Source organism: Rhinolophus sinicus, chromosome 13 (genome assembly GCF_057876585.1).
Source record: "Rhinolophus sinicus isolate RSI-liver-muscle chromosome 13, RSI-T2T, whole genome shotgun sequence".
NCBI classification, from domain to species: Eukaryota; Metazoa; Chordata; class Mammalia; order Chiroptera; family Rhinolophidae; genus Rhinolophus; species Rhinolophus sinicus.
The window spans coordinates 9,200,058-9,225,259 of NC_142513.1; the positions used below are offsets into that span (position 1 = coordinate 9,200,058).

The 25,202-nt window shown below is 52.9% G+C and overlaps 1 long non-coding RNA gene and 1 pseudogene across 1 annotated transcript in view; one reads left to right on the forward strand and one right to left on the reverse strand.

Annotated features, from left to right (window-relative positions):
• The window catches only part of LOC109444591 (uncharacterized), a 212,406-nt gene that overhangs the window by 141,053 nt on the left and 46,151 nt on the right, over positions 1-25,202 (reverse strand). The window contains exons 3-4 of the long non-coding RNA XR_012491265.2: positions 11,505-12,138; positions 2,238-2,356 (exon numbers count right to left, since the gene is read on the reverse strand). This is a non-coding gene — a long non-coding RNA (uncharacterized LOC109444591). The remainder of the gene's footprint in view (positions 1-2,237; positions 2,357-11,504; positions 12,139-25,202) is intronic.
• LOC141568415 (U2 spliceosomal RNA) lies at positions 10,260-10,353 on the forward strand (annotated as a pseudogene).

Below are 25,202 nucleotides of genomic sequence, written 5' to 3' on the forward strand. Positions count from 1 at the left end.
CCTACCTACCCCTAGGGGTACAGCTAACTTTTGGGGACTGGCCTAGCCCCTCACTCAGTTTCATGCTGTCAGCCTGGCAAAGGTAAAATCCTTCCACAAGCCCTCTCCAAGCTGCTTAGGCCCAGCGCTGCGTGGTGCCTGCCATAGAAGTAACCTTGAGCCCGCCCTTATGGGCCCCCATGGTGGGCAGGGAGGTGGACGGGTGAACAAGAGCCAAAAGGCAGACTATGAGCTCCTAGTGCAGATCCCTCCCTGGACACTTGCTAGCTGTGTGTCCTTGGGCAAGTCTCTTAACATCTCTGGACCTCCATCTCTGACAGGTGGGTGGTGCTGCTAATTCAAAGTCAGTCTGGGGACAGGGAGGAAAGAGAAGATGGTGGGAAGCAGGACAAGTTCCCCCCTGAGTCAGGAAACCCCGAGAAGTTGCCTGCCCAGCTGGGCCTGGAACGGCGAGTGGGAATTGAGCACAGAGAAGCAGAGAGACGGGCGGTCCGGACAGAAGGCACGGGCCTGGCGAGCAGTGGGCATTCTGCCCAGGGCGCCTCCTTCTCCCCCTGAGGTCGCAGCTCAAATAGCACCTCTTCGGAGGGGCCTCCTGCTCGCTCCCTGCCCTCCACCAAGGTGGCTTATTTTGCTCCTTGCACTTCTCACAACCTTACTCATCTGTTTATTATTTGTCTCCCCTACCAAGTTCCCCCAGGGCAGGGACAATGTCTGTCCTGTTCATGGCTCTGTCCCAGAGTCTAGCGCAGTACACAGTGAGCACGATTTGAACAAGTTACTCCCCCATCTGTGCCTCAGTTTCCTCATCTGTGAAATGCGAGTCCTGGCAGCACCCACCTAAGAGGGCTGTCGTACGAATTAAATGAGTTGATGTTTGTAGAGCCTTAGAACAGACCCTGGCTGGTAGTACGCGCTCTGACTGGTGTGTAAATAAAAAATACGATAAACACATTAAGAGAATTAGAGAGGCAGAGATTAGAAAGTCATGATTTTGTAGATCACCAAATTGTATAATCTAGTATGCTGTGATTTATATTTATATTTCACTTTCTAGTTTATTTTTTCCTGACTTTTTATTGTGACAATCTCAAACCCATAGAAAGGCAAGAAAAAACCAAGTATAACGAACGCCTCAATTCACCAGTTCCTGATTTTTCCGTCCGTGTGTTTTCCCTCTCGCTGGACAGATGAGAGAGATGAATATTTATACTTTCATTTTCTTGTCTCGTGTTTTCTTTCTAACCCATGGGGAGCAAGTTGAAGACACCAAGGTAATTTACCCCTAAACTCTTCAGCTGCTGTGGTTATTTTTAAAATCTCTCACTCCTTGGATGTCTGAATTCTCTGGAACCAATTGTAACGGAGCCCCTGATCTTATAAGTGTAATTCTACAAATCCGCTAACCCCTGAATCCTTGAACCTGGAAATACTTGGTTCTAGAAATCGCCATCTGCTGGTCTCTGAGTCCACACTTGACTGAGGTCTCTCTCTCTCTCTCTCTCTCTCTCTCTCTCTCTCTCTCTCTCTCTCTCCCTCCCTCCCTCCCTCCCTCCCTCCCTCCCTCCCTCCCTCCCTCCCTCCCTCCCTTCCTCCCTCTCTCTCTCTCTCTCTCTCCTGCAAGGCTGTGAGCTTGCTGCTTCCAATCCAGCCCAATGACTAGTGCCTCTGAGCCCTGATTCCCGCTTCCCAGAAGCCGGTGTCTGGGACTGAGCAAGGGGAAAACCCAGCCCAGGTCAGCTCCCTACGTAATGCCAATCCCCAAGGATGCCAAGTGACACAGGGGCCTGGGACACGGGCCCAGGGGGGAGACCCTGGCCTGGCCGCACCGCATGGTGCCCAAGCCCTCCTCAGGCCAGCCCAGTGAGGGGCAGACAGGCGGCCCCCACCCCCGCCCTCCTCGTGGAGCAATCCTCTGAGTCACCCCCACCTCATGACTCGCCTGCCCTCCACCACCAAGGACTGTAATTACGGCCGCCGCCTCCTGCGAGGCTGGGTCTTATCGGCCCATGGGAGCAGGCTAAGGAGGGGGACGCCCCAGAGGTCCCCCACAGACGCAGCCAGGCCTGGGGCTGGTGGCACGCGATCCGGGCGTGCCTCTGCCATAGGTGGCAGCTGCTCGAATCCCAGAGGTTCTCTTTCGGCTCCCAGAATTCCCACTATCCTTTCCCCGAAACTCTGCCTCCAGTTCCACCGTTCGAGCCCCTTTCCTGCTAAAGCATAAACTGATCACTCACCAGATGTTTCCGAGTGGATTTTTCCAAAGCCCCGCTGGGGAACCAGCTCTGTTCGGCATCCCAGGGGTCAAGGAAGACTCAGTGGAGAGCTGCTTGTCAGGCACACCTTGCAGTGGGTGCTGGAGACGGAAGGAAAGACAGGATGTTGGTGGAGGGACAGGCCCAGGGACCCGTCTGAAATGGAAGCGATGGTGGGCAGGTGGCAAACCCACCCTTCACCTCCTTACCTCCTCCCCTCACTGGCCACCCCTGACCCTGGAGGAAGGAACTCTGGTTCCCATTCTCCAGATGAAGAGACTGAGGTTCAGGGAAGCTTCAGACCAACTCCCATCCTCTGGCGTGTGGCATGGGGCATGGTGCTGATATTGGGGCCGTGGGTGAGGGCCCTTTCAGGGAAAGGGGATCCCTCCACCCCCAGCACAGTGTGCAGATGCCAAGGAAGGTAGTCTGGCTGCAATCAAACATCTTGCGTTCAAATCCTGACTTAACCCCTCTGTGCCTCAGTTTTCCCGGCTGACAACTGGTGATAATAACAATGCCAACCCCTTGTGGTTGTTGTGAGAATGAAACCTGGCACATAGTGAGACGCCTTCTGAAGGTACACAGTGAGCTCTTTGCTTCCTCCTCTTGATGTTGGCAGATCCCTCCTTATCTGGATTGATGGGAGGCAAGGAGGCCAAACTGTGCCTCGGCTCAGGGAGGCTGACTGCTCCCCGTGGCCGCCCCCACATACACAGGCCCCGGGAAGCTGCCGCTGTCCCCAGGCTGCTCCCCACTCCAGGGCAGTGCCCCTGGATTAGCATCCCCAACCCCACACCTCCAAAGACACACAAAGACACGTCTCAAGGCCTGCAGCAGGGCTGGTCGCGTTGTAATTATTAATAATTTCCTCCCTCCGTCCCTCCCCCAGACCTGCTCAACCAGTCTCCCCACAGGCAGCATAGCAGGCCTGACATTTGAACCGACTATTATTCTCTCACTTCTGGGAGCAGCGAGAAGGGAACCTGGGCCCTGCGTCTTAATGTTGTGGAGGGGCGGCGTGGGGTGGGGAGCAGCACAGGCCATCTACAGGTCTCCCCTGAATACTGAGTCCCTGGGTGCAGCATTCAAGCTCCCCAGGGAAATGGGCTCATCGCCCCTTCCCTGAAGACCAGGTGAGAGAGAAAGAGATTCAGCGCGTGCCAAGGGACAGACTGGGAAACGCTCTTGAATGGGGTGGGTGGGGGCAGGAGCGTGGGGTGGTTAAACACAGGGTCTGGATTCATGTCCTGGCTCTGCCCTTTATTTGCTGTGTGGTCTTAGACAAGTCACTTCACCTCTCTGAGCCTCCATTTTTCTCATCTACAAAATGGGGTAATGGAATTCTCACATTGCAGGGTCAGTGGAATTTTAAAAGCCCCAGGCCCAGTGCCCACAATGGGGGACAGTCTCTGGGCTCAGGGTCTGCCCACGCTCTTTTCTCCCGGGAGCCTAGAGGGGCTGCACCAAAGTGCCAACCAGAGCTGCACCTGAGACAAAGCCCTGAGGCCTGGAGGTGCCAAGACCTCAAGGTCATGTCCCATTTCTAGCCATATCCCAAACCCACCAGTGGGGACAGACCATGGTATGTGCCCCCCCCATTACTCCCTTGCTCCCTAATTACTGACAGTTAGGTCGCACCTACTGCCCCCCTGGCCATACCAAGAGAGGCCTGGTGCTGCCCACGGCGTCCACCCCGGCCGGGGCGGCTCAAGCCAGGGAATCCTGGGGCTATGGGGAACTTGAGGGCCTCTGAGCAGGGCAGGACCTGAGCTGGGAAGGTCAGAAGCTTCAGTCTCCCATTCAGGGCCTTACCAGCTATCCCTTTACCTTTGTGGAATATTAAAACGGCCAAGATCTCAACTGCTTGGTTCAAACCCATGCTCCAGTACTTGAAGCTATGTGGCCATGAGCAAGTTACTGTGCTTTTTTTTTTTTAATTGGGGAGTATTGGGGAACAGTGCGCTTCTCCAGGGCCCATCAGCTCCAAGTCATTGTCCTTCGCAGCCCACCATCCCATGCGGGAATTGAACTGGCAACCTTGTTGTTGAGCGCTCCCGCTCCAACCAACTGAGTCATCCGGCCTCCCTACTGCGCTTTTCTATACCTCAGTTTCCTTCTGTAAAATGGGGGTGATAACCTAGCATTGTGGGGAGTTTAAATGCAGCAATGATTTGTAAAGCACAGAGCATAATACTTGGCACATAGTAGGTATTCAATAAATGGAAGCTGGTAGTTGTTGCTGTATCTGCCAAGTATTTCACTCTTCACACTCTCCCCCTTACCTAGTCGGCTCATCTCCACTACGAACTCCTATGCATCCCTTAAAACCCCTTACATAGTCCCTCCTCAGAGGAGCCATCCCTGAGCCCTTACACACACACACACACACACACACACACACACACACACACGAAGTCCTCACTGCTGGGCTCCCTAGCACCACGCATGGGTATCTCCTTCCACAGCCTGGCCACACTACAGGTAGACAAGCCGGTGCCTATGGGATTCACCATTAGATCACCAGTGCCTGGCAGGGAGGGATGTGGGTGAAAGGTGCTCTCTCACTCTCTTCCTTTCCTTCCTTGGATAATATCAACCAAAATCCCCACAGACGTAGGAAAAGCTTCGAATTCCAATCGAACTTTGAAAATTTTCTCAGGCCACCACCAGAATGAAAGACAGCACAGATCCCCAGAAAACAGAACTCAGAATTTAAAAGCCCTTGAATCAAATGTGTTATAGATTGTTTTCAAAAACCAAAGGAATACCACGTGGCAAGGTAAGAAGAATGGAGCAGCTCTGCGTGTATTGATCTGGAACAGTCTCCAAGATAAGTTATCAAATAAAACAAAAATAAAATGGGGCATAAAAAGGGGCAGAATGGGGCATAAAAAGTGTTGGCTACCATTTGTGTGGGAAGGAGGGAAGGAAGAAAGGGCAATCTAAATATTTATTTATATGCACATAAATTAGCTCTGGGAGAAAAATCAATTAGTGGAGGCTGTTTCTGGGTAAGGAAAGCTGGAGACTGGGGGTCAGGGAGGGCAAAGACTTTTTATTCCATATGCTTTTGTACTTTTGGGTTTTGTACCATTTGCTCACAGTAGCTATTCACAAATAAGCACGTGAATAAAGTTTGGGGTTTTGGAAGTCACATACTCCAGCACTGGGCCCCACCTGATGCAGAAACATTTCCCAGAACCCTGACAGGCTAGCCTGCCTTGAATGCTCCCAGCGATGGGAAGCTCAGGAACTCACCAGCCAGCTAATCCATCCCAGGGGAGTTTGGAAAGGTGGGCTGGGGCTCAATGAGAGGATGTAGAAAAGTGCTTTGGGGGCTGCAAACGGGTGCCTCTCTCTTGCTCCCAAAAGTAAGCAGAAATGTGCGTTCCTGTCTACGGACCTGCTCTGAGGGCCTGCCTGTCCCAGGGCCCAGGTGGGAAGTAGGTAGGATGGCAGGGTGTGCTCCGCTGTGACTCAGTCCCCACGGGTGCCCGAGGCACAGCCAGCTTCCCAGGACACAAGGCTGTGACTCAGGGCCACACAGTGGGCCAACCCAGGTGGCAGCTGGCAGGCCACCAGCACATCTAGGCCCTTCCCAGCCTTGAACCCCAGCAGGACCTCTACCCCTAATTTTGCCCTGAGCCACGTACCCCCTGGCTCACCACTGCCCCCCTTGGCAGAGGGCAGGATCGGAGATTCAGGCTCTGGTGCCAGACCACGTGGGTGTAAATCCTGCCTCTGCTGTTCACAGGCCTGAGCCTCAGTTTCTCCATCTGCACAGTGGGTAGTGGTATTGCCCTGCCTTCTGCAGGGCTTACAGAACTGCTCTGAGCTAATCAGGTAAAGTGTCCGGGTCAGCCCCAGCAGTCTGCACTCAGTACATGTCAGCCGTTACGGCTGTGGGTGCCCAGCGGGACGTGGGGTCACTGACACTGGGGTCTGACAGGGAAGTCTGAGCGCCCAGCTCACCCTGCAGGGCCCGGTCAGCAGGCCCAGGAGGAGGAGGCCTCCAGGGGCACCTGGCTCCAGAAACATCTACAGCCTTGAGCGAGTCCTGGGTCCTCAGACAGACTGTCAGCTCCATGAGGGCACAGGCTTTCCTTTTCGTTAGCTGTGTCCTGTACCCAAAATATGGCTGGCGCACTGTCAGGGTTGGCGTCCCGGGCATGTGACCCAGGCCGTCACACAGGGCCCCGCTCTCAGAAGTTCCCATGCTTGGTTTAATGCTGGCACCATTTTGAAAGTCTTAATTTTGAACAAAGGCGCACTGCATTTTGTACTGGGCCCCCCAAATTCTCTAATTAGTGCTGAACATAGCTGACACCCAGTATGTGTTGCTGAATGAATAAATGACCAAGTGAATGCCACCTTGTGACAGCACTTCTCTAATTTCACCCTGAGAGTCGTGGACTCCAAGTCTCCTTTAACAGATGGAGAAACTGAGGCTCATGGAGGTGAACAGACTCACTCCCAAAATCACCCAGAATTCAAACCCAGGCCTGTTGGGCCCCAAAGCCCTGGTACCCCCTCAGGTATAGTAGGGTGGCTTCTCTGTGCCAGGAGAAGCTACAGTCCCATGGATCTCAGAGCAGCTGGCAAGCTCTGCCCTTCTTACCAGAGCTGTTCTGCTTCCCTTTCCTCAGCCAGGGAAACTGAGGCCCAGCTCAGGGTAGGAGCTGGCCCAGCTTGGTGAGGGTGCCTGCCCGGGAGGCAGCCTGGCTAGGTGCCCAGTCAGGGGGCGAGGGCCTCTGTGAATCGTTCCTTAGTCCCCGCCGACCACAAGCGAGTTGGGTGAAAGGCGGCTGCTCCCCGCCCGCTTCCCCGCCAACGTGGGCCCGAACAATGGGCCTTTGTGCCCGGCGTGGGCGTGTTGTCAAGGTGCGGAGCCTGGCCCTGGGCCCTGGCCTCGGCCTCCATGAGGGCAAGGGGGCCGGGCCAGGGGGGCTGTGGGGACCCGGAAATGCAGCAGCCGAGGGAGCGAGGCCTCCCTGACACCGTCACAGCAAAGGAAACTGAGGCACAGAGAAGGTGCACCAGGCACCCAAGGCCACACAGCATAGGGACATCAGAGGCAGGTCGGGAACCTGGGACACCAGTTTCCTTTTTGCTGTGGCCTGAGGGTCCCCACCCTGCAGCCAGGGGTCAGAACTCCCTGCTGCTGAAACCTGCCCTCAGAGGGTCAGCAGGGTCAGAATCCCCCTTCCTCTCTCTTCTCATCACCCTATGTCACCTTTCCAAATGGGCTCAGCCCCATTACCCCCACCTCAGTCTCTGGGAGGCCCCATAGCATTGCTAGGAAAATGTCGCCCCCTCACAGGCCCCAACTGACCTGCTCTAGAGCTTTCCTCTTTCAAGATCATGTGCTCTGCAGGAAACCACCTGGTCAGGTAGGCACTACCACAAATCCTATTTTATAAGAAAAAGCTGCCGCTCTGAGAGGGGGCTGGGCTTGCCCAAGGTCACCCACCAGGGACTCAGCTGTTATGCGTAGTTGGGCTCCAAAGATTTCCAATGACCCCTGGGAAGAAGAGAGGGGGAAAGAGCAGGCCCTGCCACCCCACACCCCACCCTCCACCCTGGCAGACAGAGAAGTCGATACCAGCAATAGTAACAGTAACAAGTGGCTATCAGTAACTGAGCATTGAATAAGTGCTATATGTAAAGACTCTCATTTCACTGTCACAAAACCCCTGAGAGGCAGGTATTATTATCATCCCCATTTTACAGCTGAGGAAACTGAGGCTCAGATGAGGTAACTTGCCTAAAGTCAATCAGCTAATAAATGAATTTAAACCCTGCTGAGTCCACTGAATGCCTCACTCACTCAACCCTCACAACCCCCTGGCCAGGCAAGGTGAATGATTCAAATTACAGGTGAGGAAACTGAGGTTCTTAGCAACAAAGTCAAATGCCCAAGGTCACAACAGCCAGAAAGTGGGAAGAGGGATTCAACCCTGGGCTTCTGGCCCCCAGAGTGCCAGGCTTGTTTCCTCCCTCATCCCCCACCAAGTTCCCTAAATGTCCCTCGAATCCATCCGCAGCAGCAGCCCCTCACCCTCGTCTCCCACTTGGATGGATGCAACAGCCCCCGACCCCATCCTTGCTGGCCCTGCGTAACACGGAACAGATAATCATGAAACGCCAGAAAGAGAAGCCCAGTCGGGAAGAAGCTAAACATCCATGCCCGGAAGCTGCACTCTGCTCACACCACAGATCCCACATGGAGAAGAAACAGCACAAGCAGCTGTTCCCGCAGAGAGGGATCCCAGAACAGAGCACTGAGTGGAAAGAAGCAAGTTGCAGAAGCGATGCCATCTGTACAATCACACCCACAACCAAAGCAGTGACCCAAATCCTTCAGGAATGGGTGTGCGTGTGTGTGTGTGTAAGTGTGTGTGCATGTGCGTGTGTTAAAGTATAAAGAGGAGGCAGAACTGGGAAATGGGCCTTAGCTACAAAAACCAAATATGTGCATACGCCACCATCTAGCAATGCGACTCTTGAATATACGCTAAAGAAATCTGTTCTTCTGTCCACCAAAAGATATGTACAAGAATGTTATAGCGGCACTACTGACAATCCTAGAAACGGGAAATAATATACATCTCCGTAACAGTAAGGTGATGAAACCAATTGTGGTCTATTTAAACCGTGGAGTACTACACAGCTGTGAAAAGGAATGAACCACTGACACAACACATACTCGTAGTTAGATTTCAAGGGCATAATGTTGAATGGAAGTGTCGGGCACAAAAGAGCACACACTTGGAATGACTCTATGTACACAAAGTTCAAGAAGAGCAAAACCCACGGCTAGGAATGGTCTCTAACTTGAGCTGGGTGGGGATCCCATGGGCTTTCAAATTGTACAATTCAGACTCATGTGTTTTACTGTGTGTACTTTAAACCTCCATCAAACACACCACAGAAGGACAAAGACATGCATGCAATAATGCATAACACATCCTAGGTCGGAGAGATACAGTTGGGGAGGGGCAAATGGGGGTGTCACCCATATTGGGGTGTTTTCTTAAGCTGAGTGATAGCTGCATGGAAGGTGATATTGTTATCCTTTCAACTTTTCTGAATATCTAAACTATTTCATTGAAAACCGAAACCATTATGCGGCGGCTGCTCCAGAACGCACACGGTCCCCGCTGCCTGTGAGCTGCGGCCCACCCTCCTCTGTGTGCCACTCCAGGTCTCAGCCTCGGCCTCAACCTGTCTTTCCAGCCTCCTCGCCCCTCCCCGCCAGCCAGGCTGGTCTCCTCACTCTTCCCCTAACACGCCTCAAACATTCCCATCTCCACGCCTTTCCTCCCACCTGGAATGCCCTCCCCATTCCTGTCTACTGCTCTGTGCCAGGCATTATGCGGAGTGCCTTAGGCTATTAACTCCTGAAATCGGGGGCAGAGCCAATGGGGAGATTGGGGCATCACTTTTAGCTGCAAATAATCTCCACTGTCACCTCCCAAACAATCCAAGTACGGAGTGGTCTTCCTGTGCCTACGGCTTCAAGACAAACGCTCTCAGACCCCAACCATTCCCTGAGTCCCTCTGATATAGAAATTCTGGCCCAGCACGGACTGAATCTTCACTCATCACTAAGGGTTGGGTCTTTATCGCTCTCATTCTACGTAGCGGGAAATTAAATCCAGAAAGGATTGCTCAGAGAGGGCAAGTGACTTGCTCAAAACACTCAGCAAAGGTTGTCTTGCTCCAGAGATCTTTTCCTCCTCTGAAAGTTTCCAATCATGAAAGGCCCCCAAGCTTTTCCTGCCTCAGGGCCTTGGCACTTGCTCTTTCCTTTTCTGGAATGCCCTTCTCCCAGAATTTTCTATGCCCAGTTCCTTTTCATCATTCTGGCCCCTGAATTCAGGTCGGAGCAAACTTCCCAACCCCCTAACTCTAATGTAAAGCAGCCCCACCCCCTTTCTCTATCACATAACAATGTTTTACTCGTCAGATAACAGCACTATCTAAAATTGTTCTGCGTATATCGCTTCTCGGCCTTTTGGCTAAGATCAAGTGTAGAATTGTTCTGTGTATTTACTCATTCGCTTCTATATTATCTGTCATACGCACACCCCCCTAAGATATAAGCACCCCAAGACAGGGCTTTTGTCTGTCTTCACTGTTGCATCACACAGCGCCTGGCGTAGCAGGTGCTCAGTAAACAAGCTGGAAGAACACTCATCACTAACTGATTGGGCCTACCCAGGGTCACACAGTGACGATGTGACAGAGAAGGGACTTAGTGGTCAGCTGGGGCTTGAATCTTTGTTCTTCGTTGTTCAGCTTTACCCAGGCCCAAGGGTCCAAAGAAACAGAACGAGGCAAGAACGGTCTGCGCTGTGTGGCCTGGTGGGCCCCAACCCTCCAAACAGGTTGAAAGGGCCCCGCGCCCCACTGAAAACAAACGTTTTGCTGTTAATATTTCTGAGTGTGTGTAATGGAACGATTTTGCCCTTTGTATTCTTAGCTCCATTTTTCCAGGTTTCTAGCATTTTCATAGATGCTTATAAAGTTCATATGGCCCCACAGGGTAGAGATAAAAACAGAGAGAGTCAGAGAGAGACAGAGAAAAAGATAGGAAAACAGAAGGAAAGACACTAAGACAGAACAGAGAGAAACAGTTGGACATGGAGAGACAGATGGGGACCGAGAGGGACAGAGCGAATGGTGATGACAGAGAGAGAGAGAGAGAGAGAGAGAGAGAGAGAGAGAGAGAGAGAGAGAGCTGCCTTCCACCTCTCCTTACATAGGCACCTTAAGAACAATATTTATTGAGCACTTAAAGTGTGCAAGCACATGCTAAACGCTTTTATGGGAATGGTCATGTTTGGTTCTCACAGCCACCCTATGAGGTAAGTGCTACTCTCATTCCTTTTTTAAAGATGAGGAAACTGAGGCACAGAGCTACCACCTAGCTAACCCCCAGTCATACAGCCAGCAGGTGGTGAGGCCAGATTGGGCCTCAGATCTGCTCCAGACCCAAGGCTGAACCATTTCGTCCAGGAACAGGTCTTGGGGTCTCTGGATTTGTTTTGGGGGCAGCACCTCTCAAAACTGGCTGAGCCAGCCAAAGGCAGGTCCTGCTCCACAGGGCTAGGGCAGGGCTGTTTCTAACAGCCTCCCCGGTGGCCGAGGCTGTGGGTCCCAATGGGTCGCTAGCAGCGAGGGTTGAGCGGAGCCCGTTACTCCGAGGGTCCTAGCAGCAGCCACCCCCATCACCATCCATACCCACAGGACCCGGGGCCACGCTGGCCCCTTTGGTTCAATTTTCTCTTCTCAGCACTTCCTGTTGAACTGTCCTCAGATTCCTGGGGATTCCCTGTAAGCTGACGGCTCCTCCACACAAAGACAGCTGCACAGTGGTGTTCCTTGTGGCCTTGTTTACAGGAAAGACAACTTGGGAGCACCTAAATGTCCACCGGTGGGGGGCTGTTAAATACGCTGAGATCAGCACAGCCATAAAAAATGATGGTGGAGCAAAGCTCAAAGCCTACACATGACATCTGACCCGGCAAGTCCACTTCTAGGAATATATCCTACAGATTTGCACATGGGCACGGAGGTGTTTGCACAAGGCATTCTGTTGCAATGTGTAGTGGGGACATTGCAAGCACCTCAGCATCCATCAATGAGGAACTGGTCCATTAAATCAGGGTCCACGCTCCCAAGGGACTACCACACGGCCTCAAGAAAAAGGAGGGCGCTAAGTTATAGACATGGCTAACCACACCCGAAATGAATATAAAATAATATTTAGAGAAAAAAGGAGGGTGCTCCTTATGCCCCGGTGTGGACCATCTCCAAGATTACTGCTAGGTGAAAACAGCAAGGCACAGACACGGAGTGGATCGTCTTCTCACATCTGTAGGAAAGCAAAAAGAAAGTAAATACAGAGGGTGCCAAAAAAATGTAGACACATTTTTAAGAAAGGAAAACTGTATTAAAATTGTAACACTCAATATATACCAATAACAAAAGATGAATACAAGTCACGTGTGACTTCTGCAGTGACAAGAGGTGCTCCCATCAGCGTCCAGACACTTCTGATGACGGAGAACTACTGCTTGAGCAACGCTGACCAAAGTGTCCAGTTGTATACATTTTTTTGGCACCCCCAGGGTACGTTTTTATTTGTATAAGCATGGAACCCTTCTAGAAAGTAAAAAAAGTAAATGTCTCGGCGAGAAACTGAGGGAACAGAAGCAGCAGGGAGGAGACAGACATTTATTTTACTGTACACTTTTTGTACCGTTGGTATTTGGTGCCCTAGGAATGTATTATCTATTGACAAAAATTAATAAAAGTTAAAAATTTTTAAATGATGGAGGAGTACTACATTTTTGGATGTAGGAAAACGCTCATGATAAATTATTGAGGGAAAAAGGAGGTGACGCAGTTTGCGTGATAATATTCCCATATATCCAAGCATGTAGGTATAGAGAGAAAGGTCTGGGCAGACTGTCAACAATTTGTTAACAGCCAGAGTTGCTGATTTATGCAATTTTTACGTTAATTCACCTAATCCTCACCACAGTGCGGGGTGGGGTGGAGGGAGCGGTATTGTCACTTTGCAGATGGGGAAATTGAGGCCCAGGAGGTAAAGTCTCCTGCCATAGGTGTCACAGCCAGCGAGAGGCAGAGGCAGAGCTGGTATCTGAACCACAGCCATCAGCTACAGAACCCACTCGATTCCAATGGGGTGATTTTTACTTTGAATTTTTTAGCATTGTTGGAAGTCGGAACAATGAAGCCAAAGTGTCTCCATCTCTGTCTCTGTCTCTCTCTCTCTCTCTCCCCTCCCCGTCTTAAACAAAGCTTTTAGGAAAAGACCTTCAGGACAGACATGGCACGTCCCCAGGCCAGCAGCCCCCTTCCCGGGCACTCACAAACCGCTAGAATTTGCCCTTGAGCTCCAGGTATGGAGAGCTACATGGGCAGTTTGAAAAAGAGTGCATTACATATCAAACAAGGGCAGAGAGAACGTTCCAGATAAAAGGACACCAAAGAGATTTGCCATCAAATGCAGGGCCTGACCCTTGATCAGAGCAGGGGGCAAGCAGCTCTCGAGGACACTTTGGAGCAGTCTCAGTAACTTGGCTGCGGACTGGATGTCCCCTAACAGCACCAAATCGGTGCTCAGTTTCTCAGATGCGATAATGAATTGCGGTCGTGTCGGAGAAAGCCCTTGTTCTTTGGAGACGCTCACTGGAGTATTTAGGGTGAAGGGTCAGGATGTCTGCAACTTATTCACAAACAGCTCAGTAAAAACCATGCAGAGAGAGAAAGGGGGAGAGACCAAGAATGCACCCGGGGCCAAGTGTTGACAGTTGGGGATCTGGGTGAAGGGACTAGGGCGGTTCGTTATGAGGTTTCTGCACTTTTCTATAAGTTTGAAATTTTTCAAAATACAAAGCTGGGGAGATCGGTGGTGGTGAACAGCTGGTGGTGGAAAAAGGAGTTGACTACAAAGGGGCACCAGGGAACTTTCCGGAGTGATGGAAATATTCTGTGTCTTGATCATGGTGGTGGTTATGCAACTGTGTAAGTCTGTCAAAATTCACCGCACTGTCTGTACACCAAACAGGGTGAGTTGTGCTGTATGTAAGGTATACTTCCAAAAAGGTGACTTTAAAAAAGAAAAGTTGGGGAGACAGAGCCAATAGGGCCCCAACTCAGGGGGCTCTGGGAACACAGTGGGCCGTGCCTTGAGCCAGCCTGGCCTCAGACTGTCCCGCAGCACAGTGGGGCTGGCCCTCCAGGGCCTGACCCCCAGCCTGGCCTTGGGAAGCACTAGGCACCAGCCAGGAGCTTCCTCTCGAGCCTCCTTGGCCTAAGTCCCAGGCCTCAGTTTACCCGGGGCCAGGAGAGACACACAAAATAACTTCCTGTGTTCCCTGGGTGCCCCTCACAAGGCGCTCTCAGCTTCAAAAGCGACAGGGGGTCAGCAGGAATGGCCACTTGCTATCATTCAGTCCACCCCACCACCACTGTGTGCAGCCAGAGCTTCCAAGGCCCAGAGGAGGGAAGCAACTTGCCCAAAGTCACACAGCAAGTCAGGCAGCTCTGTCTGAAATGGATCAATCCTAAACTAAAGCCATCCAAGCACCCCCATTTCTCAGATCAGAAGACCAAGGCCCAAATCCGTGTCAGATTATCAACATCTCGGCCACACCAGACCCTGCTGTGGTGGTTCTCTTTAGTGTGGCTCCCACGGCTTGTGGTAAGGGGCACGGCAAGCGGGGACGTGAGTCTCCAGTCTTGACCACTATCCTTCGCCGTTCCCGCTGTCTTCTCCCAAGCTCCCACCCCATAGGGGCAGAGGGAGGACAGGGAGGAGGCAGGGGTCCCACGCCTGCCCCCCACTGCCCCAGGGAGCGCCCACATGGCAAAGAGCCATGGATTCTGCCCAGCCCACGAAACTCACCTCACCCAGAACCTGTTTCAACTGCTCCAGTTCTTGGCAGCGGTGGAGGCCTCATTAACTGATGCCAGCACCTCCCACACACCACCCAAAAAAGGGGAGGGGGCACACACCAACAATGGAGCTCTATGGCTCCCTCCCCAGAGACCCCCAGGCCCCGCGGAGGGCAGAGGAGGCACAGTGCCCAGCCAAGCCCGGGGAGCAGGGGCCTTACCGCGAGGGCCCTGCTACCTTCTCCCTAGGCAGGCCTGCATGGGCCCCGCTGAGTTGTTTCAGCTCCTTAATTAACCGGCAGTGATTAAGAGGCCACCTTGGAAGGCCCCCAGGGCTTCAAGGAAGGCTGGGGGCCAGGAACTGGGGGCACGGCCCCCCAGCCATGGCAGGCTCAGAGGCTCCCCCCCAAGTAGAATGGGGAAGGAGCCCCCATCCCACACCAGAGCACTGGGATGAAAGAGCCCATCCTCCCGGCATAGGCTGTGTGATGCTGGGAAAGTGGCCTCACTTCTCTGTTTCTAGCAGGAGGGAGGGCAGGGTGGTGGCGAGACTTGATTAATGACTGTTTGTGAAAAGGTCCCAGAGATGCTGCTGATAACAGGCCCGGCTATTATTCTGGGAAGGCATCGAGGAGTGTCTGAGCCCATAATTACGAGAGGATGAAAACAGTAAGGAACAAGGAGGCCTCGCCCAACCCTGCCCACTGCCCCCCACGCCCACCCTCCTGCCCTAGTAGGGGCACCTCCCCAGGGCAGGGGACCCAGGGAAAGGGCGCCTTCGACCCCAGCCTGGGCCCTGAACCTTCTATTGTTCCTCTCGGCACCTAGATACGTGAACTATTTCTATCCATTCCTCCTTCACTCATTCAGTACATAAATGTTTACTGAGCACCTACTATATGCCAGGCAGTACAGCAGACAACAAAACAGACACAGCCCCTGCCCATGAGAGCTCAGTCCAGTTAGAGGAGGTAGATGATAAACAAATAAGAAAATTCCATCGAAGCAGCAGGATATTTTTTTTAAAGGTGACGTGATGGGGAAAAGTTGGGGGAGACTCGCGGTCGAGTGCTCAGGGAGGGCTTCCCTGAGGAGGTGGCATTAGAACTGAGAGCCAAAGGATGAGTTGGAGCCGCCAGGGGAAAAGTATTCCAAGCAGAGGGAACTGCGCATACAAAGGCCCTGGGGCGAGAAACTCATGTGTTAGAAGAGACTGGAGCAGGGAGCCAGAAGGGGAGAGTTGTGGAAGGGGAGGTCAGAGAGGCAGGTGGGGTGGCAGTGGGTTGGGCAGGGCCTGATGCCCGATGAGCCTAGACTGCAAGCCTCCTCAGAACAGCAGGCAGCCACGGAGAACTCTGAGCAGGGAGGGACTATGCAGCCTACTCCATGCACACGGGCAGGTGAAATTCAAATTCAAATGCCTGAAGATCCTCACGATGACCACCCTTCCTGTTTGTACAACACTTTCCTACTTGAGGTTCAAATCCTGGACCTCCCACTTCCTGGTCATGTGACCTTGGGCCTCAGTTTCCTCTCCTGTGACATGACAAAGATAACCCGTCCTGCCTTTGAAAGGGGGAGAGCACTCACAACTCAAATGGTGATGATGATTTAAATTCCCATAAACTCACAGAGCAAGAATTTCCTGAGCACCTACTATGTGGAACAGAGCCCTGCAAGAAGCGTCTGCCATGGAGAATTAGGAAGGGGACACCCAGCTGCTAAGGGCTCTGGGGCGCCGATACCTGAGTTCAGATCCCAGCTCTGCCCCTTCGGAGCTGTGTGCTTTGGGCAAACATCTTGGTCTCTCTGAGCCTCAGTTTCCTCATCGATAAAACAGGATTAATAGTAATCTCTACCTCATGAGATTGTTGTGAGAACTGAATTAGCTAATAAAGTGCCCATTACCATAGTAACAAGAAGAGAAATAGACAAAGTGCTCTGGGGTTGGTAGGTAGAAGGAGAAAGGCCCAGGCTAGGCCTGGTAGGGGCTGCCCTCTGTCCCAAGATCCCAAGCCAGCCCCCATATATGCAAAGCCACTCTCTGGTCCCCAGCCTGAGACAGGGACCTGGGGACATGCTGCTGGATCTGAGAAGCTCGTGCCAAGAATTCCTGCTTTCTCTGCTTTCTTTAATCACGAAATGGCCATTCCATCAATATCCATGGTAGTCCTAAGGGTCCCAGTAAGACATACCCTCAGCAATGCACACACCCAGTGACCCCCCCCACCCTTACAGAAAGACAGACCCTAAGCCAAGTAAACCAAGGGTCCCACCTCTGGCTAGTAACTTTACTTCGCTGAACCCATTTCCTCACCATCCCCACCTCACAAGGGGAGGGAGTGACCTCCCGCCTTGATGTCAGGGTGGCCTCACACGAGTCACAGGGACACAAAGATCCTGATTTTTTTTCCCACTGACCACACACCTACTACGTGCCTGGCACCTTACACCTACGGTCCTAATCCCCACAGCAAGCCAGGAAGGCAGAGCCGGCCTTAGACCCAGGGCTGCCTGACCTGGCTGTAGGCCAGGGTATGCTGACCACCGCTTACTGAGTACCTACTGTGCGCCAGGCACGTGACTCCCGTGCCTCGTCCTCACGATGAACCCCGTGAAGTCAAACCCTCTCCTTCTCCAGGTTAAGAGACAGAGGCTCAGAGGGGTGAAAGAAAGGGTGTGCTGGAGGACACAGAGATGTGCAGAGCTGAGATTTGCACCCAGGCCCACCGGAAGCTGAGACTCTGGTACATTGCACCATGGTGATCGTGGAATGCAAAGAAGAGCTGCCATGTGGTGAGCATTAGCTGTACGCCTGGCCCTGCTCAGACACTTTCTCTGCATCATCTCCCTCAGTCCTCACCACATCCTATGAGGGGCATGCTATTATTATTCTCTCATTTTCCAAATGGGGAAACTAAAGCTCCGAGGCAGCTGTGGTGGAACGTGACCACGTGGACACAATGCCAAAGAGGCAGAGCTGAGATTCAAGCCCAGGTGAGCTGGCCCCAGTGCCATGTCCTGCACCCCTCCCATGCATACCTGGCTTAAAACATACCTACTCCACGAGTCGTCTCCAAGACCACTGCCACCTCTGCCACCCCCGCCCCATTAGTGCACACCCCTTAGCACTCAGTTGGGCTTTTCTACATATTTGCTTTCCATGGACTGTAAGCGCCATCTTTCCTAGAATTTTTCCTTTGACACCCACCCCTTCCTGTTCTTCCCACCAGCCTGGCTCCGCACACGGGGGACACTAGACCCGCCAAAGCCCCACCTGCCCCACGATGATTAATGACACCCCCAACTGTGACCTGCGTCCTTGGTCCAGGCCTCGCGCCTGGTGACCTCAGCCAGGCGTGGTGAGGGTGGGAGGAATGGGGAAGCAGTGGAGACATTCCGTGGGAGGACAGGGTCACCCCCACTGCCCGCCTGCTCGCTGAGAGGAGCTGTGGCAATCAGAGAAGACAGTGGGTTTACCAAGAAAAGGAGAAAGAAAACTCAGGCAAAGAGCAAGTAGTTCATGGCAGGAGTGAATCAATAGCCAGTGGGCGGGTGGGGGCCGGAGAGGAGAGGCCATGGAGCCACTGGCCTAGGAAGGTGGCACCGGCCCAGGAGGAAGGCGAGAAGCAGAAGGGCCTCAGCAAAGAAGAAGAGGTGCACATGTTTGGAGCACCTGTGTGCCCTCTGTTACCCACCCAGACCTGCCTGACTCCACCCAGCAGCCTTGAAAAGCACGTATCACATATCCATGTCATGTATCAAGACAGAGAAAAGCAAAGTGACTTGTCCCAGGTCACACAGCATTTAGGTGGTGGAGCTGGGATTCAAACCAGTATCTATGGCTCAAAACAGGGAGTTAAAAGCACAGTCTTTGTAGTCAGACCTGGATTACCATCTGAGCTCCCTCACTTGTACCCACGTGGCCTTGGGCATGTCATAGCTCCTCTTGGGGACTTTGTTTCTCTATCTGCACAATGGACATAAAACCCTGCCAACCTAATAGATTGTCAGGTAGCATCTATGAGCCAGCACAAGTCTGGCTCAAATCAGAGAAGGGCATTGTGGGGCTGGTAGTGTGAGCCCTATTTGAATGCCCCATTGCTGGGGAGCTCAGTCCCTCACAGAATAGATTTTCCAGCCATAAAACTTCTCCTTATTTTGAACTAAATTAAACCTGCCTTTCATGAGACCATCCCAGGCTGGTCACGGAGACCTTCTTGCCCACCACTCATCCTCTGTAAAATGGAAGGAGGCCGCCGACCTTGCGGACAGGACTCAATCACTTGAAAAACATTTACTGAGCTCCTACTGTGTACCAAGCATTGGTCCCAGCAGTGGGGACACAGGTATAAACAGCAAAGTCTCTGATAGCAGGGGGCTGACACTCAATGGCGAGGAGATAGGCACTAAGCAGACAAACCCTAAAGAAATACAACCACGAGAGAATCATTTATTTGGGGAATCTAAATAAAACAAGCATCCAAACGACAGAGGACATTTAGAATTTCTTTTTCTGATCCTTCATTTTTTAAACGACCGTATTGTAGAAATCAGGTGCTGTTCCTTCTTGGCTCAGAGCCCGCCTGTGTCTTCAGGATCAAGTCTAGATGCCGTAACACGGCCACAGGGCTCCCACTCCGGCCCCTGCCCACCTCTCTGCTTTCCCACTCTTGCCCACTCTGCTCCAGTCACACGCCTCCTCACTGTTCCTCGAACAGACCAAGCTCTTTCAGTTCTCAGAATCGCCACACATGCTCTTCCCTCCACTTGAAGCTCTTCCTCTCACCCTCCAACTGCCCAAGTCCTCTTCCAGAGAGCTGCCATCCCCTACCCCAGGGGGACACATCTAGGCCCCGTCTTGCCGATGAACTTGGCTCACTTGGCCTCCTTCCCTGGCCGATACAAAAATCCACGCAAAATGGAAAGAAAAATAGCCAGGAAAAAGCCTGAGTCATTTGTTTACAGACTAATTAATTACTAAGCTCAAAAACTTGATTTCCATTCTTCCTTTTTTCCCCTCTCTGCCCTTTGAGAATGTTTGGAATCCACATTGTTTCCCAACGCAAAAGTATGTCAAGTTTATTTTTAGCAAACGCACATGACGGCTGGGACTGTTATTCACCTCTTTCCCCCCAATCACCTCGCATCAGCGAGGAGCCACCACAGAGTGTTCAAGCTGCTTCATGCTCTTCAGATGTGGCTCCTGGGAGGCCAGCGGGTTTGCAGTGGCCCTGATGGCACTGGGGTCAGTGGGACCCAAGCTGGGTCCCATGCTAAGGGACTGCGGATAGAGGTTCCAGGCTGCAGTTTCTCCTCCTGACCAGGGGCAGTGCTGTAGGGACGGGGGAGCAATTTCTCCCAAGCTGGCTGAGCGAATACCTTTTCCTGCACTAGAAGCGGGGAATTGGGGTATTTCAGTGACCTGTCACTCCACTTCTTGCCTTTAGAAGAGTGGTGGGAAAGCGTAACTGATTCACCTTCGGTTCAGCAGGACGGGAAAGTCCTCAGGCCCCGTCTAGCCCACTGCGCCTTCTCGGCTCCGTTCCCCGTCCTCCACCCACTCCCACACTCCTAAGTCCCCACCACCCCTGTCGGCCAACCTTGCTCACCCCTCCTACTCTGAGAGCCCAGGTTGGAGGGTAAGGGCAGCCTTGTGGGAACTCTTGCCAGGGGCTTCCTTTCAACACGGCCACTTCCAGTCCCTGTCCTGAGATGGGGCCCGGCAGTTATGGGGACTCCACCTCAAGGGGATAAGAAAGGAGGTGTCACTAATAGATACTGCTGCCAAGCAATAAAGGGGACAACATGGCTGTGGAACAGAAGTGTCACCCCCAGAAGGCGGACCGGTGTCCATCGAGGTCTGCCTGTGTTCCAGTGCTTGGCGTACAGCGGGTGCTCAGGAAAGACTCGTCACGCCCTGAACTCCAGGTCACGGTGCAGGATCAGTTAAGTTACTTGCCTTTTCTGAGGCCCAGGGTCCCATCTTGCAAATGGGTAACCGACCCTCTGACCCTAGAGTAGGGGCTGCAAACTCAACTCCTACAGAGCCAGGCAGGGACACACAAACGAAACGGGTGGGGGAGGCCACTGTGGCTGTGCCCTGTCTGTGGGGACAGCCACTTCTCAGCTCCGGCACAGCCCAGAGTGCCCGGATCTTCCCATTTCTCAAGAGAAGCCAGACATCTGGATGTTTGTGCCCAACGTCCTAATTGGTTAGTGTCGGCAACTTGTTTAGACTTTAAGCAAAAGCCCCACACAGACCAAAGCCGATGCACCTCGAGGCTGACCCAGCCCACGGGCCTCCAGTTGGAGTCCTTGGTGGTTCATGTTTGTGGCTCACGAGGCCTTCACCAGGCCTGTCACGCCCAAGCCTGGGACAGGCGCTCGGGATGGGGAAGGCAGCGCAAGCCTCACCCCGTGTGGGAGTAGCTATTATCCCAGCTTATGGGAGGGCTGGGCTGGACTCATCCGTGCTGGGACTGTGGGCATCGCCTGCAGAGCTCTGCCTTCCACTTAATTAAGGAAGCTGATAATAATCTAGGTGGAGCATGGAGATAGGTCGACAATGAGTTAGCAAACTGCGGCCGGTTGATTGTATCTATTGTAAAAAGCCCAGATATAATATCAGATTAGTACACTTTGTGTGCCTATTATAACACCGTGTCATTACGGGATGTGTTATAATTAAGGCCCAAGCGGGGCCCCCTTCTCTCCCTGACTTTGCAGGTCCAGGCACAGCCATCTCCTCTTAACCCTCTCCTGCCCGTGACTGGCCCTGCCAATGGGGCATGTGACACAAACCTGATCAGCCAGCCACTGACACATCTTACAGGCTGCCAGGTCCCTGGAACAGCCTTGGAACCAAGACAGACAAGATCCCATCCTCAGAGAGCTCCGAGGATGGAGGGAGCCAGCTGATAATAAATACAGAAACAAACAACACAAGACAGTTTCACGGCAAGTGCCGCCAGGGAGCTGGGTAGAGGGCCTGGGTGGGCACTGGGTGGTCACCGGGAAGCCTGAAGGAAGGCGAAGTGTGCTGTGGGCACCATTCTCAAGCTATTGGCCAGAGATGGGGGGCTCGTGAGGTGGGCCGAGGCATGACCTAGGCCATGTGACCCCTCCTGCCCACCCATTCTCTGCTTCAGCAGATCTCTGTGGAGTACCTACTGTGTGCCAGGCCTGGGCTGAGTACCAAGGGAGAATCATGAACAAAACAGACAACCGTGCCTTCCCTGAAGAAGAAGACATTCTAAGGAATGAGACAGACATTAAACAAATCAACAAACAAATGTATTACAGGATGGTAAGTCAGGAGGAAAGATTAAAGGATTGGGGGTGACAGTGGAGGTGACACCTTAGTGTAGCCAGGGAAGGGTTCCCTGAGGCAGTGACTTTGAGATGAGATCTGAATAAAGTGAGGGAGCCAACCGTGTGAAAGAACTAGGGGAAGAGCCTTCCAGGCAGAGGGAACAGCAAGTGCAAAGGCCCTGGGGTTGAATCATGCCTGGTGTACTGGAGGAATAGCAAGGAGGCCAGAGCTGAGCGAGCACGGGAGAGAGGCTGGTGGAGATGAGCTCAGAAGGACAACGGGGCCGGACGAGGCAAAGCCCTGTGGTCCTTACAAGGACTTTGACCTCTGCACTGAGGCGGGAGCCATGGAGGATTCTCAGCAGAGGGACAAGACCTGATCTACGATCCACCTGGATCTCACAGGATCCCTTTGGCTATGTGTGGAGAATGAACTGAGGAGTGAAGGTGGGAGCAGCGAGACAAGCGGGGTGGTGTTTTGACTCCAGAGGTGGAAGTTGAGAGGGAAACCTGGTTGGATTCTAGATATATTTCAAAGGTAGGGCTGACAGGATTTCCTGACCGATTATTGGATGTAGGCAAGAAAAGCATCGAGTAATCCCACGGTTTGGGCCTGAGCACCTGGAAGGATGGAGTTGCCATTTCCTGAGAGCGCAGGACTAAGGGTCTGTTCTCTGTCCGTGCCCCGAAAGCCCCCAGCGTACCCCCATCCCAGCTTCGCACAGGTCAGGGTGATGGAGGGAAAGCGTGAGGAGTCAGCCCCACCCAGGCCTCGGAGCAGGAAGGGGCACCCAGGGCCTGGCCGCAGGATGACACAACACTTAATAATTTCTCCACTGAGTGTTGCAATGGGTACCCTTTATCGACTGGTGAAGGGGGTGAGATTTTGCAACCACCTCAACGGGTGATTGTGGCTGATGCCAGGCCAGAGGCATATTAGGTCAGGCCATGGGCATTTTCTTGACCCACAAGGATTGAGTCCCAAACAGGCCATCCATCCAAGGCTGAGCTGTCGCGGTGGCACGGCGGCTGGGAGTGAGCACTAGACTCAGAGCCCACTGGGTTCCAATTTCAGCGCCTCCCCTTGGCTGGTGACCTTGGGCAAATCACTTCCCCTCTCTAGACCTTGATTCTTCCTCTGAAGAAAGGGGAGCAATTAAAGGAATTATTTGTAAACTACTTTAACTGTTACCAATACACTACTGAATGTGTAGTCAGCACTTACGGGTACTTGGCCCTGTGCTGAGTGCTCTCTGTACGTCATCTCATTTACTCCTCTTGTCAACCTTGAAACTGTTATTTTCCCATTCTCCAAATGGGAAAACTGAGGTTCGGAGAGAGGAAGTGATCGCCCAGGTCTCCCAGCCTGTCAGGTGTGGAGCAGGGATACAAAGCCGGGCTTGTCTGACTGCAAACCCAGCTCTGTGCTTAGGAGTCACTGTGACTCTCTGAGGCACCTTCCTCATCTGTAAAATGGGAATTACAAGCTAAACGGAATTAAGCAGCTCCTCCCCCAGGGTCGGTATCTGGCACTTGGGGAACACTCAGAGCATAGTGGCTATTATTATTATTAATTATTATTATTATTATTACCACCAGAATTGTTGTTACTCGTCAGCCTAAGATACCCACCTCCCCCCTCCAGGCCCCACCTGGCCCTGTGGGGCTCAGACCGGACACAGGCTTTAGAATCACACCCCCACGGCCTCCATGCCTCTGCCTCCCTACTGTAACCCTGGGCATGTTTCCCTTGTCCACTGAGGTGACAATTCCCACCTCCACTCCAGGTCATTTACAGGCCAAAGGAGGCTACTGGGTCACTGACAACCCCAGTGTATAGGGCGCCTCAGGCCAGTCCTGTGAAAGAGGGTCATTAACCCCACCTGGCAGAGGAGGACACCCAGGCTCAGGGTGGAAATGGGACTTGCCCGGGACATCAAGCCCAAGAGAAGGGGATGGGGACGTGGCTCCCACCGTGACACGTGACATGACCTCTGACTGCTCCAGGTGTTGATGCAAAAGCCGTCCTGGCCAAGTCTCTCTGTGTGTGTCCCTCCCTGCCGCGCTCTTTCGCTCCATCTCTCAGACCCGCTCTCGAAGTGCGTCTCTTCCCTGTGTCTCTCTAGCTCTTCCCTGTGTCTCTGTCTCGCCCTCAGTGCCTCTCCATCTCTTCATCGTGTCTCTCTGTCTCTCCCTGGTACCTCTGACCCAGGCCACCTCTTCCCCGCACTCTCACCCTCTGGCCCCGCCCACCTCCTCTCCATTCCAGGCTCTATAAATATTTACTGAGGTGAAGGTGTCTGGCTGCCTAATTTGCTTGAAACCCTCACCCAGCCCCACCACCCCTCTCACTGCTAGCACCCAAGTGCTCCCCAGGGAGGGAGGGCAGGTGGAGTATCCACAGCCTCAGAAACCCCCAAAAATGCCCCCCAGCTCAGGGGTCCACAGCTCGGGCCAGACCTGGCCCCAGCTAGATTCCCTCTTATTGGGCAAGGGCCGACTCTGCCCAGGGCACTCCAGGGGTGAATGCTGATTGGCCCAAGTCAAACATGGCCCTCTCCCTCCCCTTGCAGTGATTGGCTCAGGCTAGACATGGAATGCATCTGTGGCCAGTGAGATGGGGAAGTCTGCCAAGGGACTTCTGGGAACAGTTTCTTCATTCCTCAGAGGACATACGAGGGCCTTTTCCTGCCTTGGCCACAGCTATGTGAGGAAGAGATGGCCGGAGCTTTGGCACCGTCATGGAGCTATGAGGAGCGGGGCTGGGAGGAGATGGCAGAACCACGAGATGGGAAGAACCTGGGGTCTTAAGGATGCTCAGTCCCCCCTCAACCTCCAACTCACTCAGCCACTATTCATTCAGTTGTTCAACAAATATTTATGAGCACCTACTATGTGCCAAGCCCTGTGATGGGCGCTGGGGATGCAGCTGGAAACAGTCGACATGATCTTTGCCTTCCATTCTGGGACAGGGGACAGCCCTCAATCAAATAATCATCTGAGCAAGTGAAAATATAGCCAGAAGGAGGGCTGGAAGGAGAGGTCCATGGAGATAAGGCCAGAAAGGGGGATCCAGGAAGCCTTCCCTGGTGATTTGTCTTAGGTCAGGTTGCCCAGAAACAGAGCCCGAAACGGAGATTGGAATGCATGTGATTCACTGAGGAATGCTTTGGGGAGAAAAGGAGAGAAGAAGCAGGA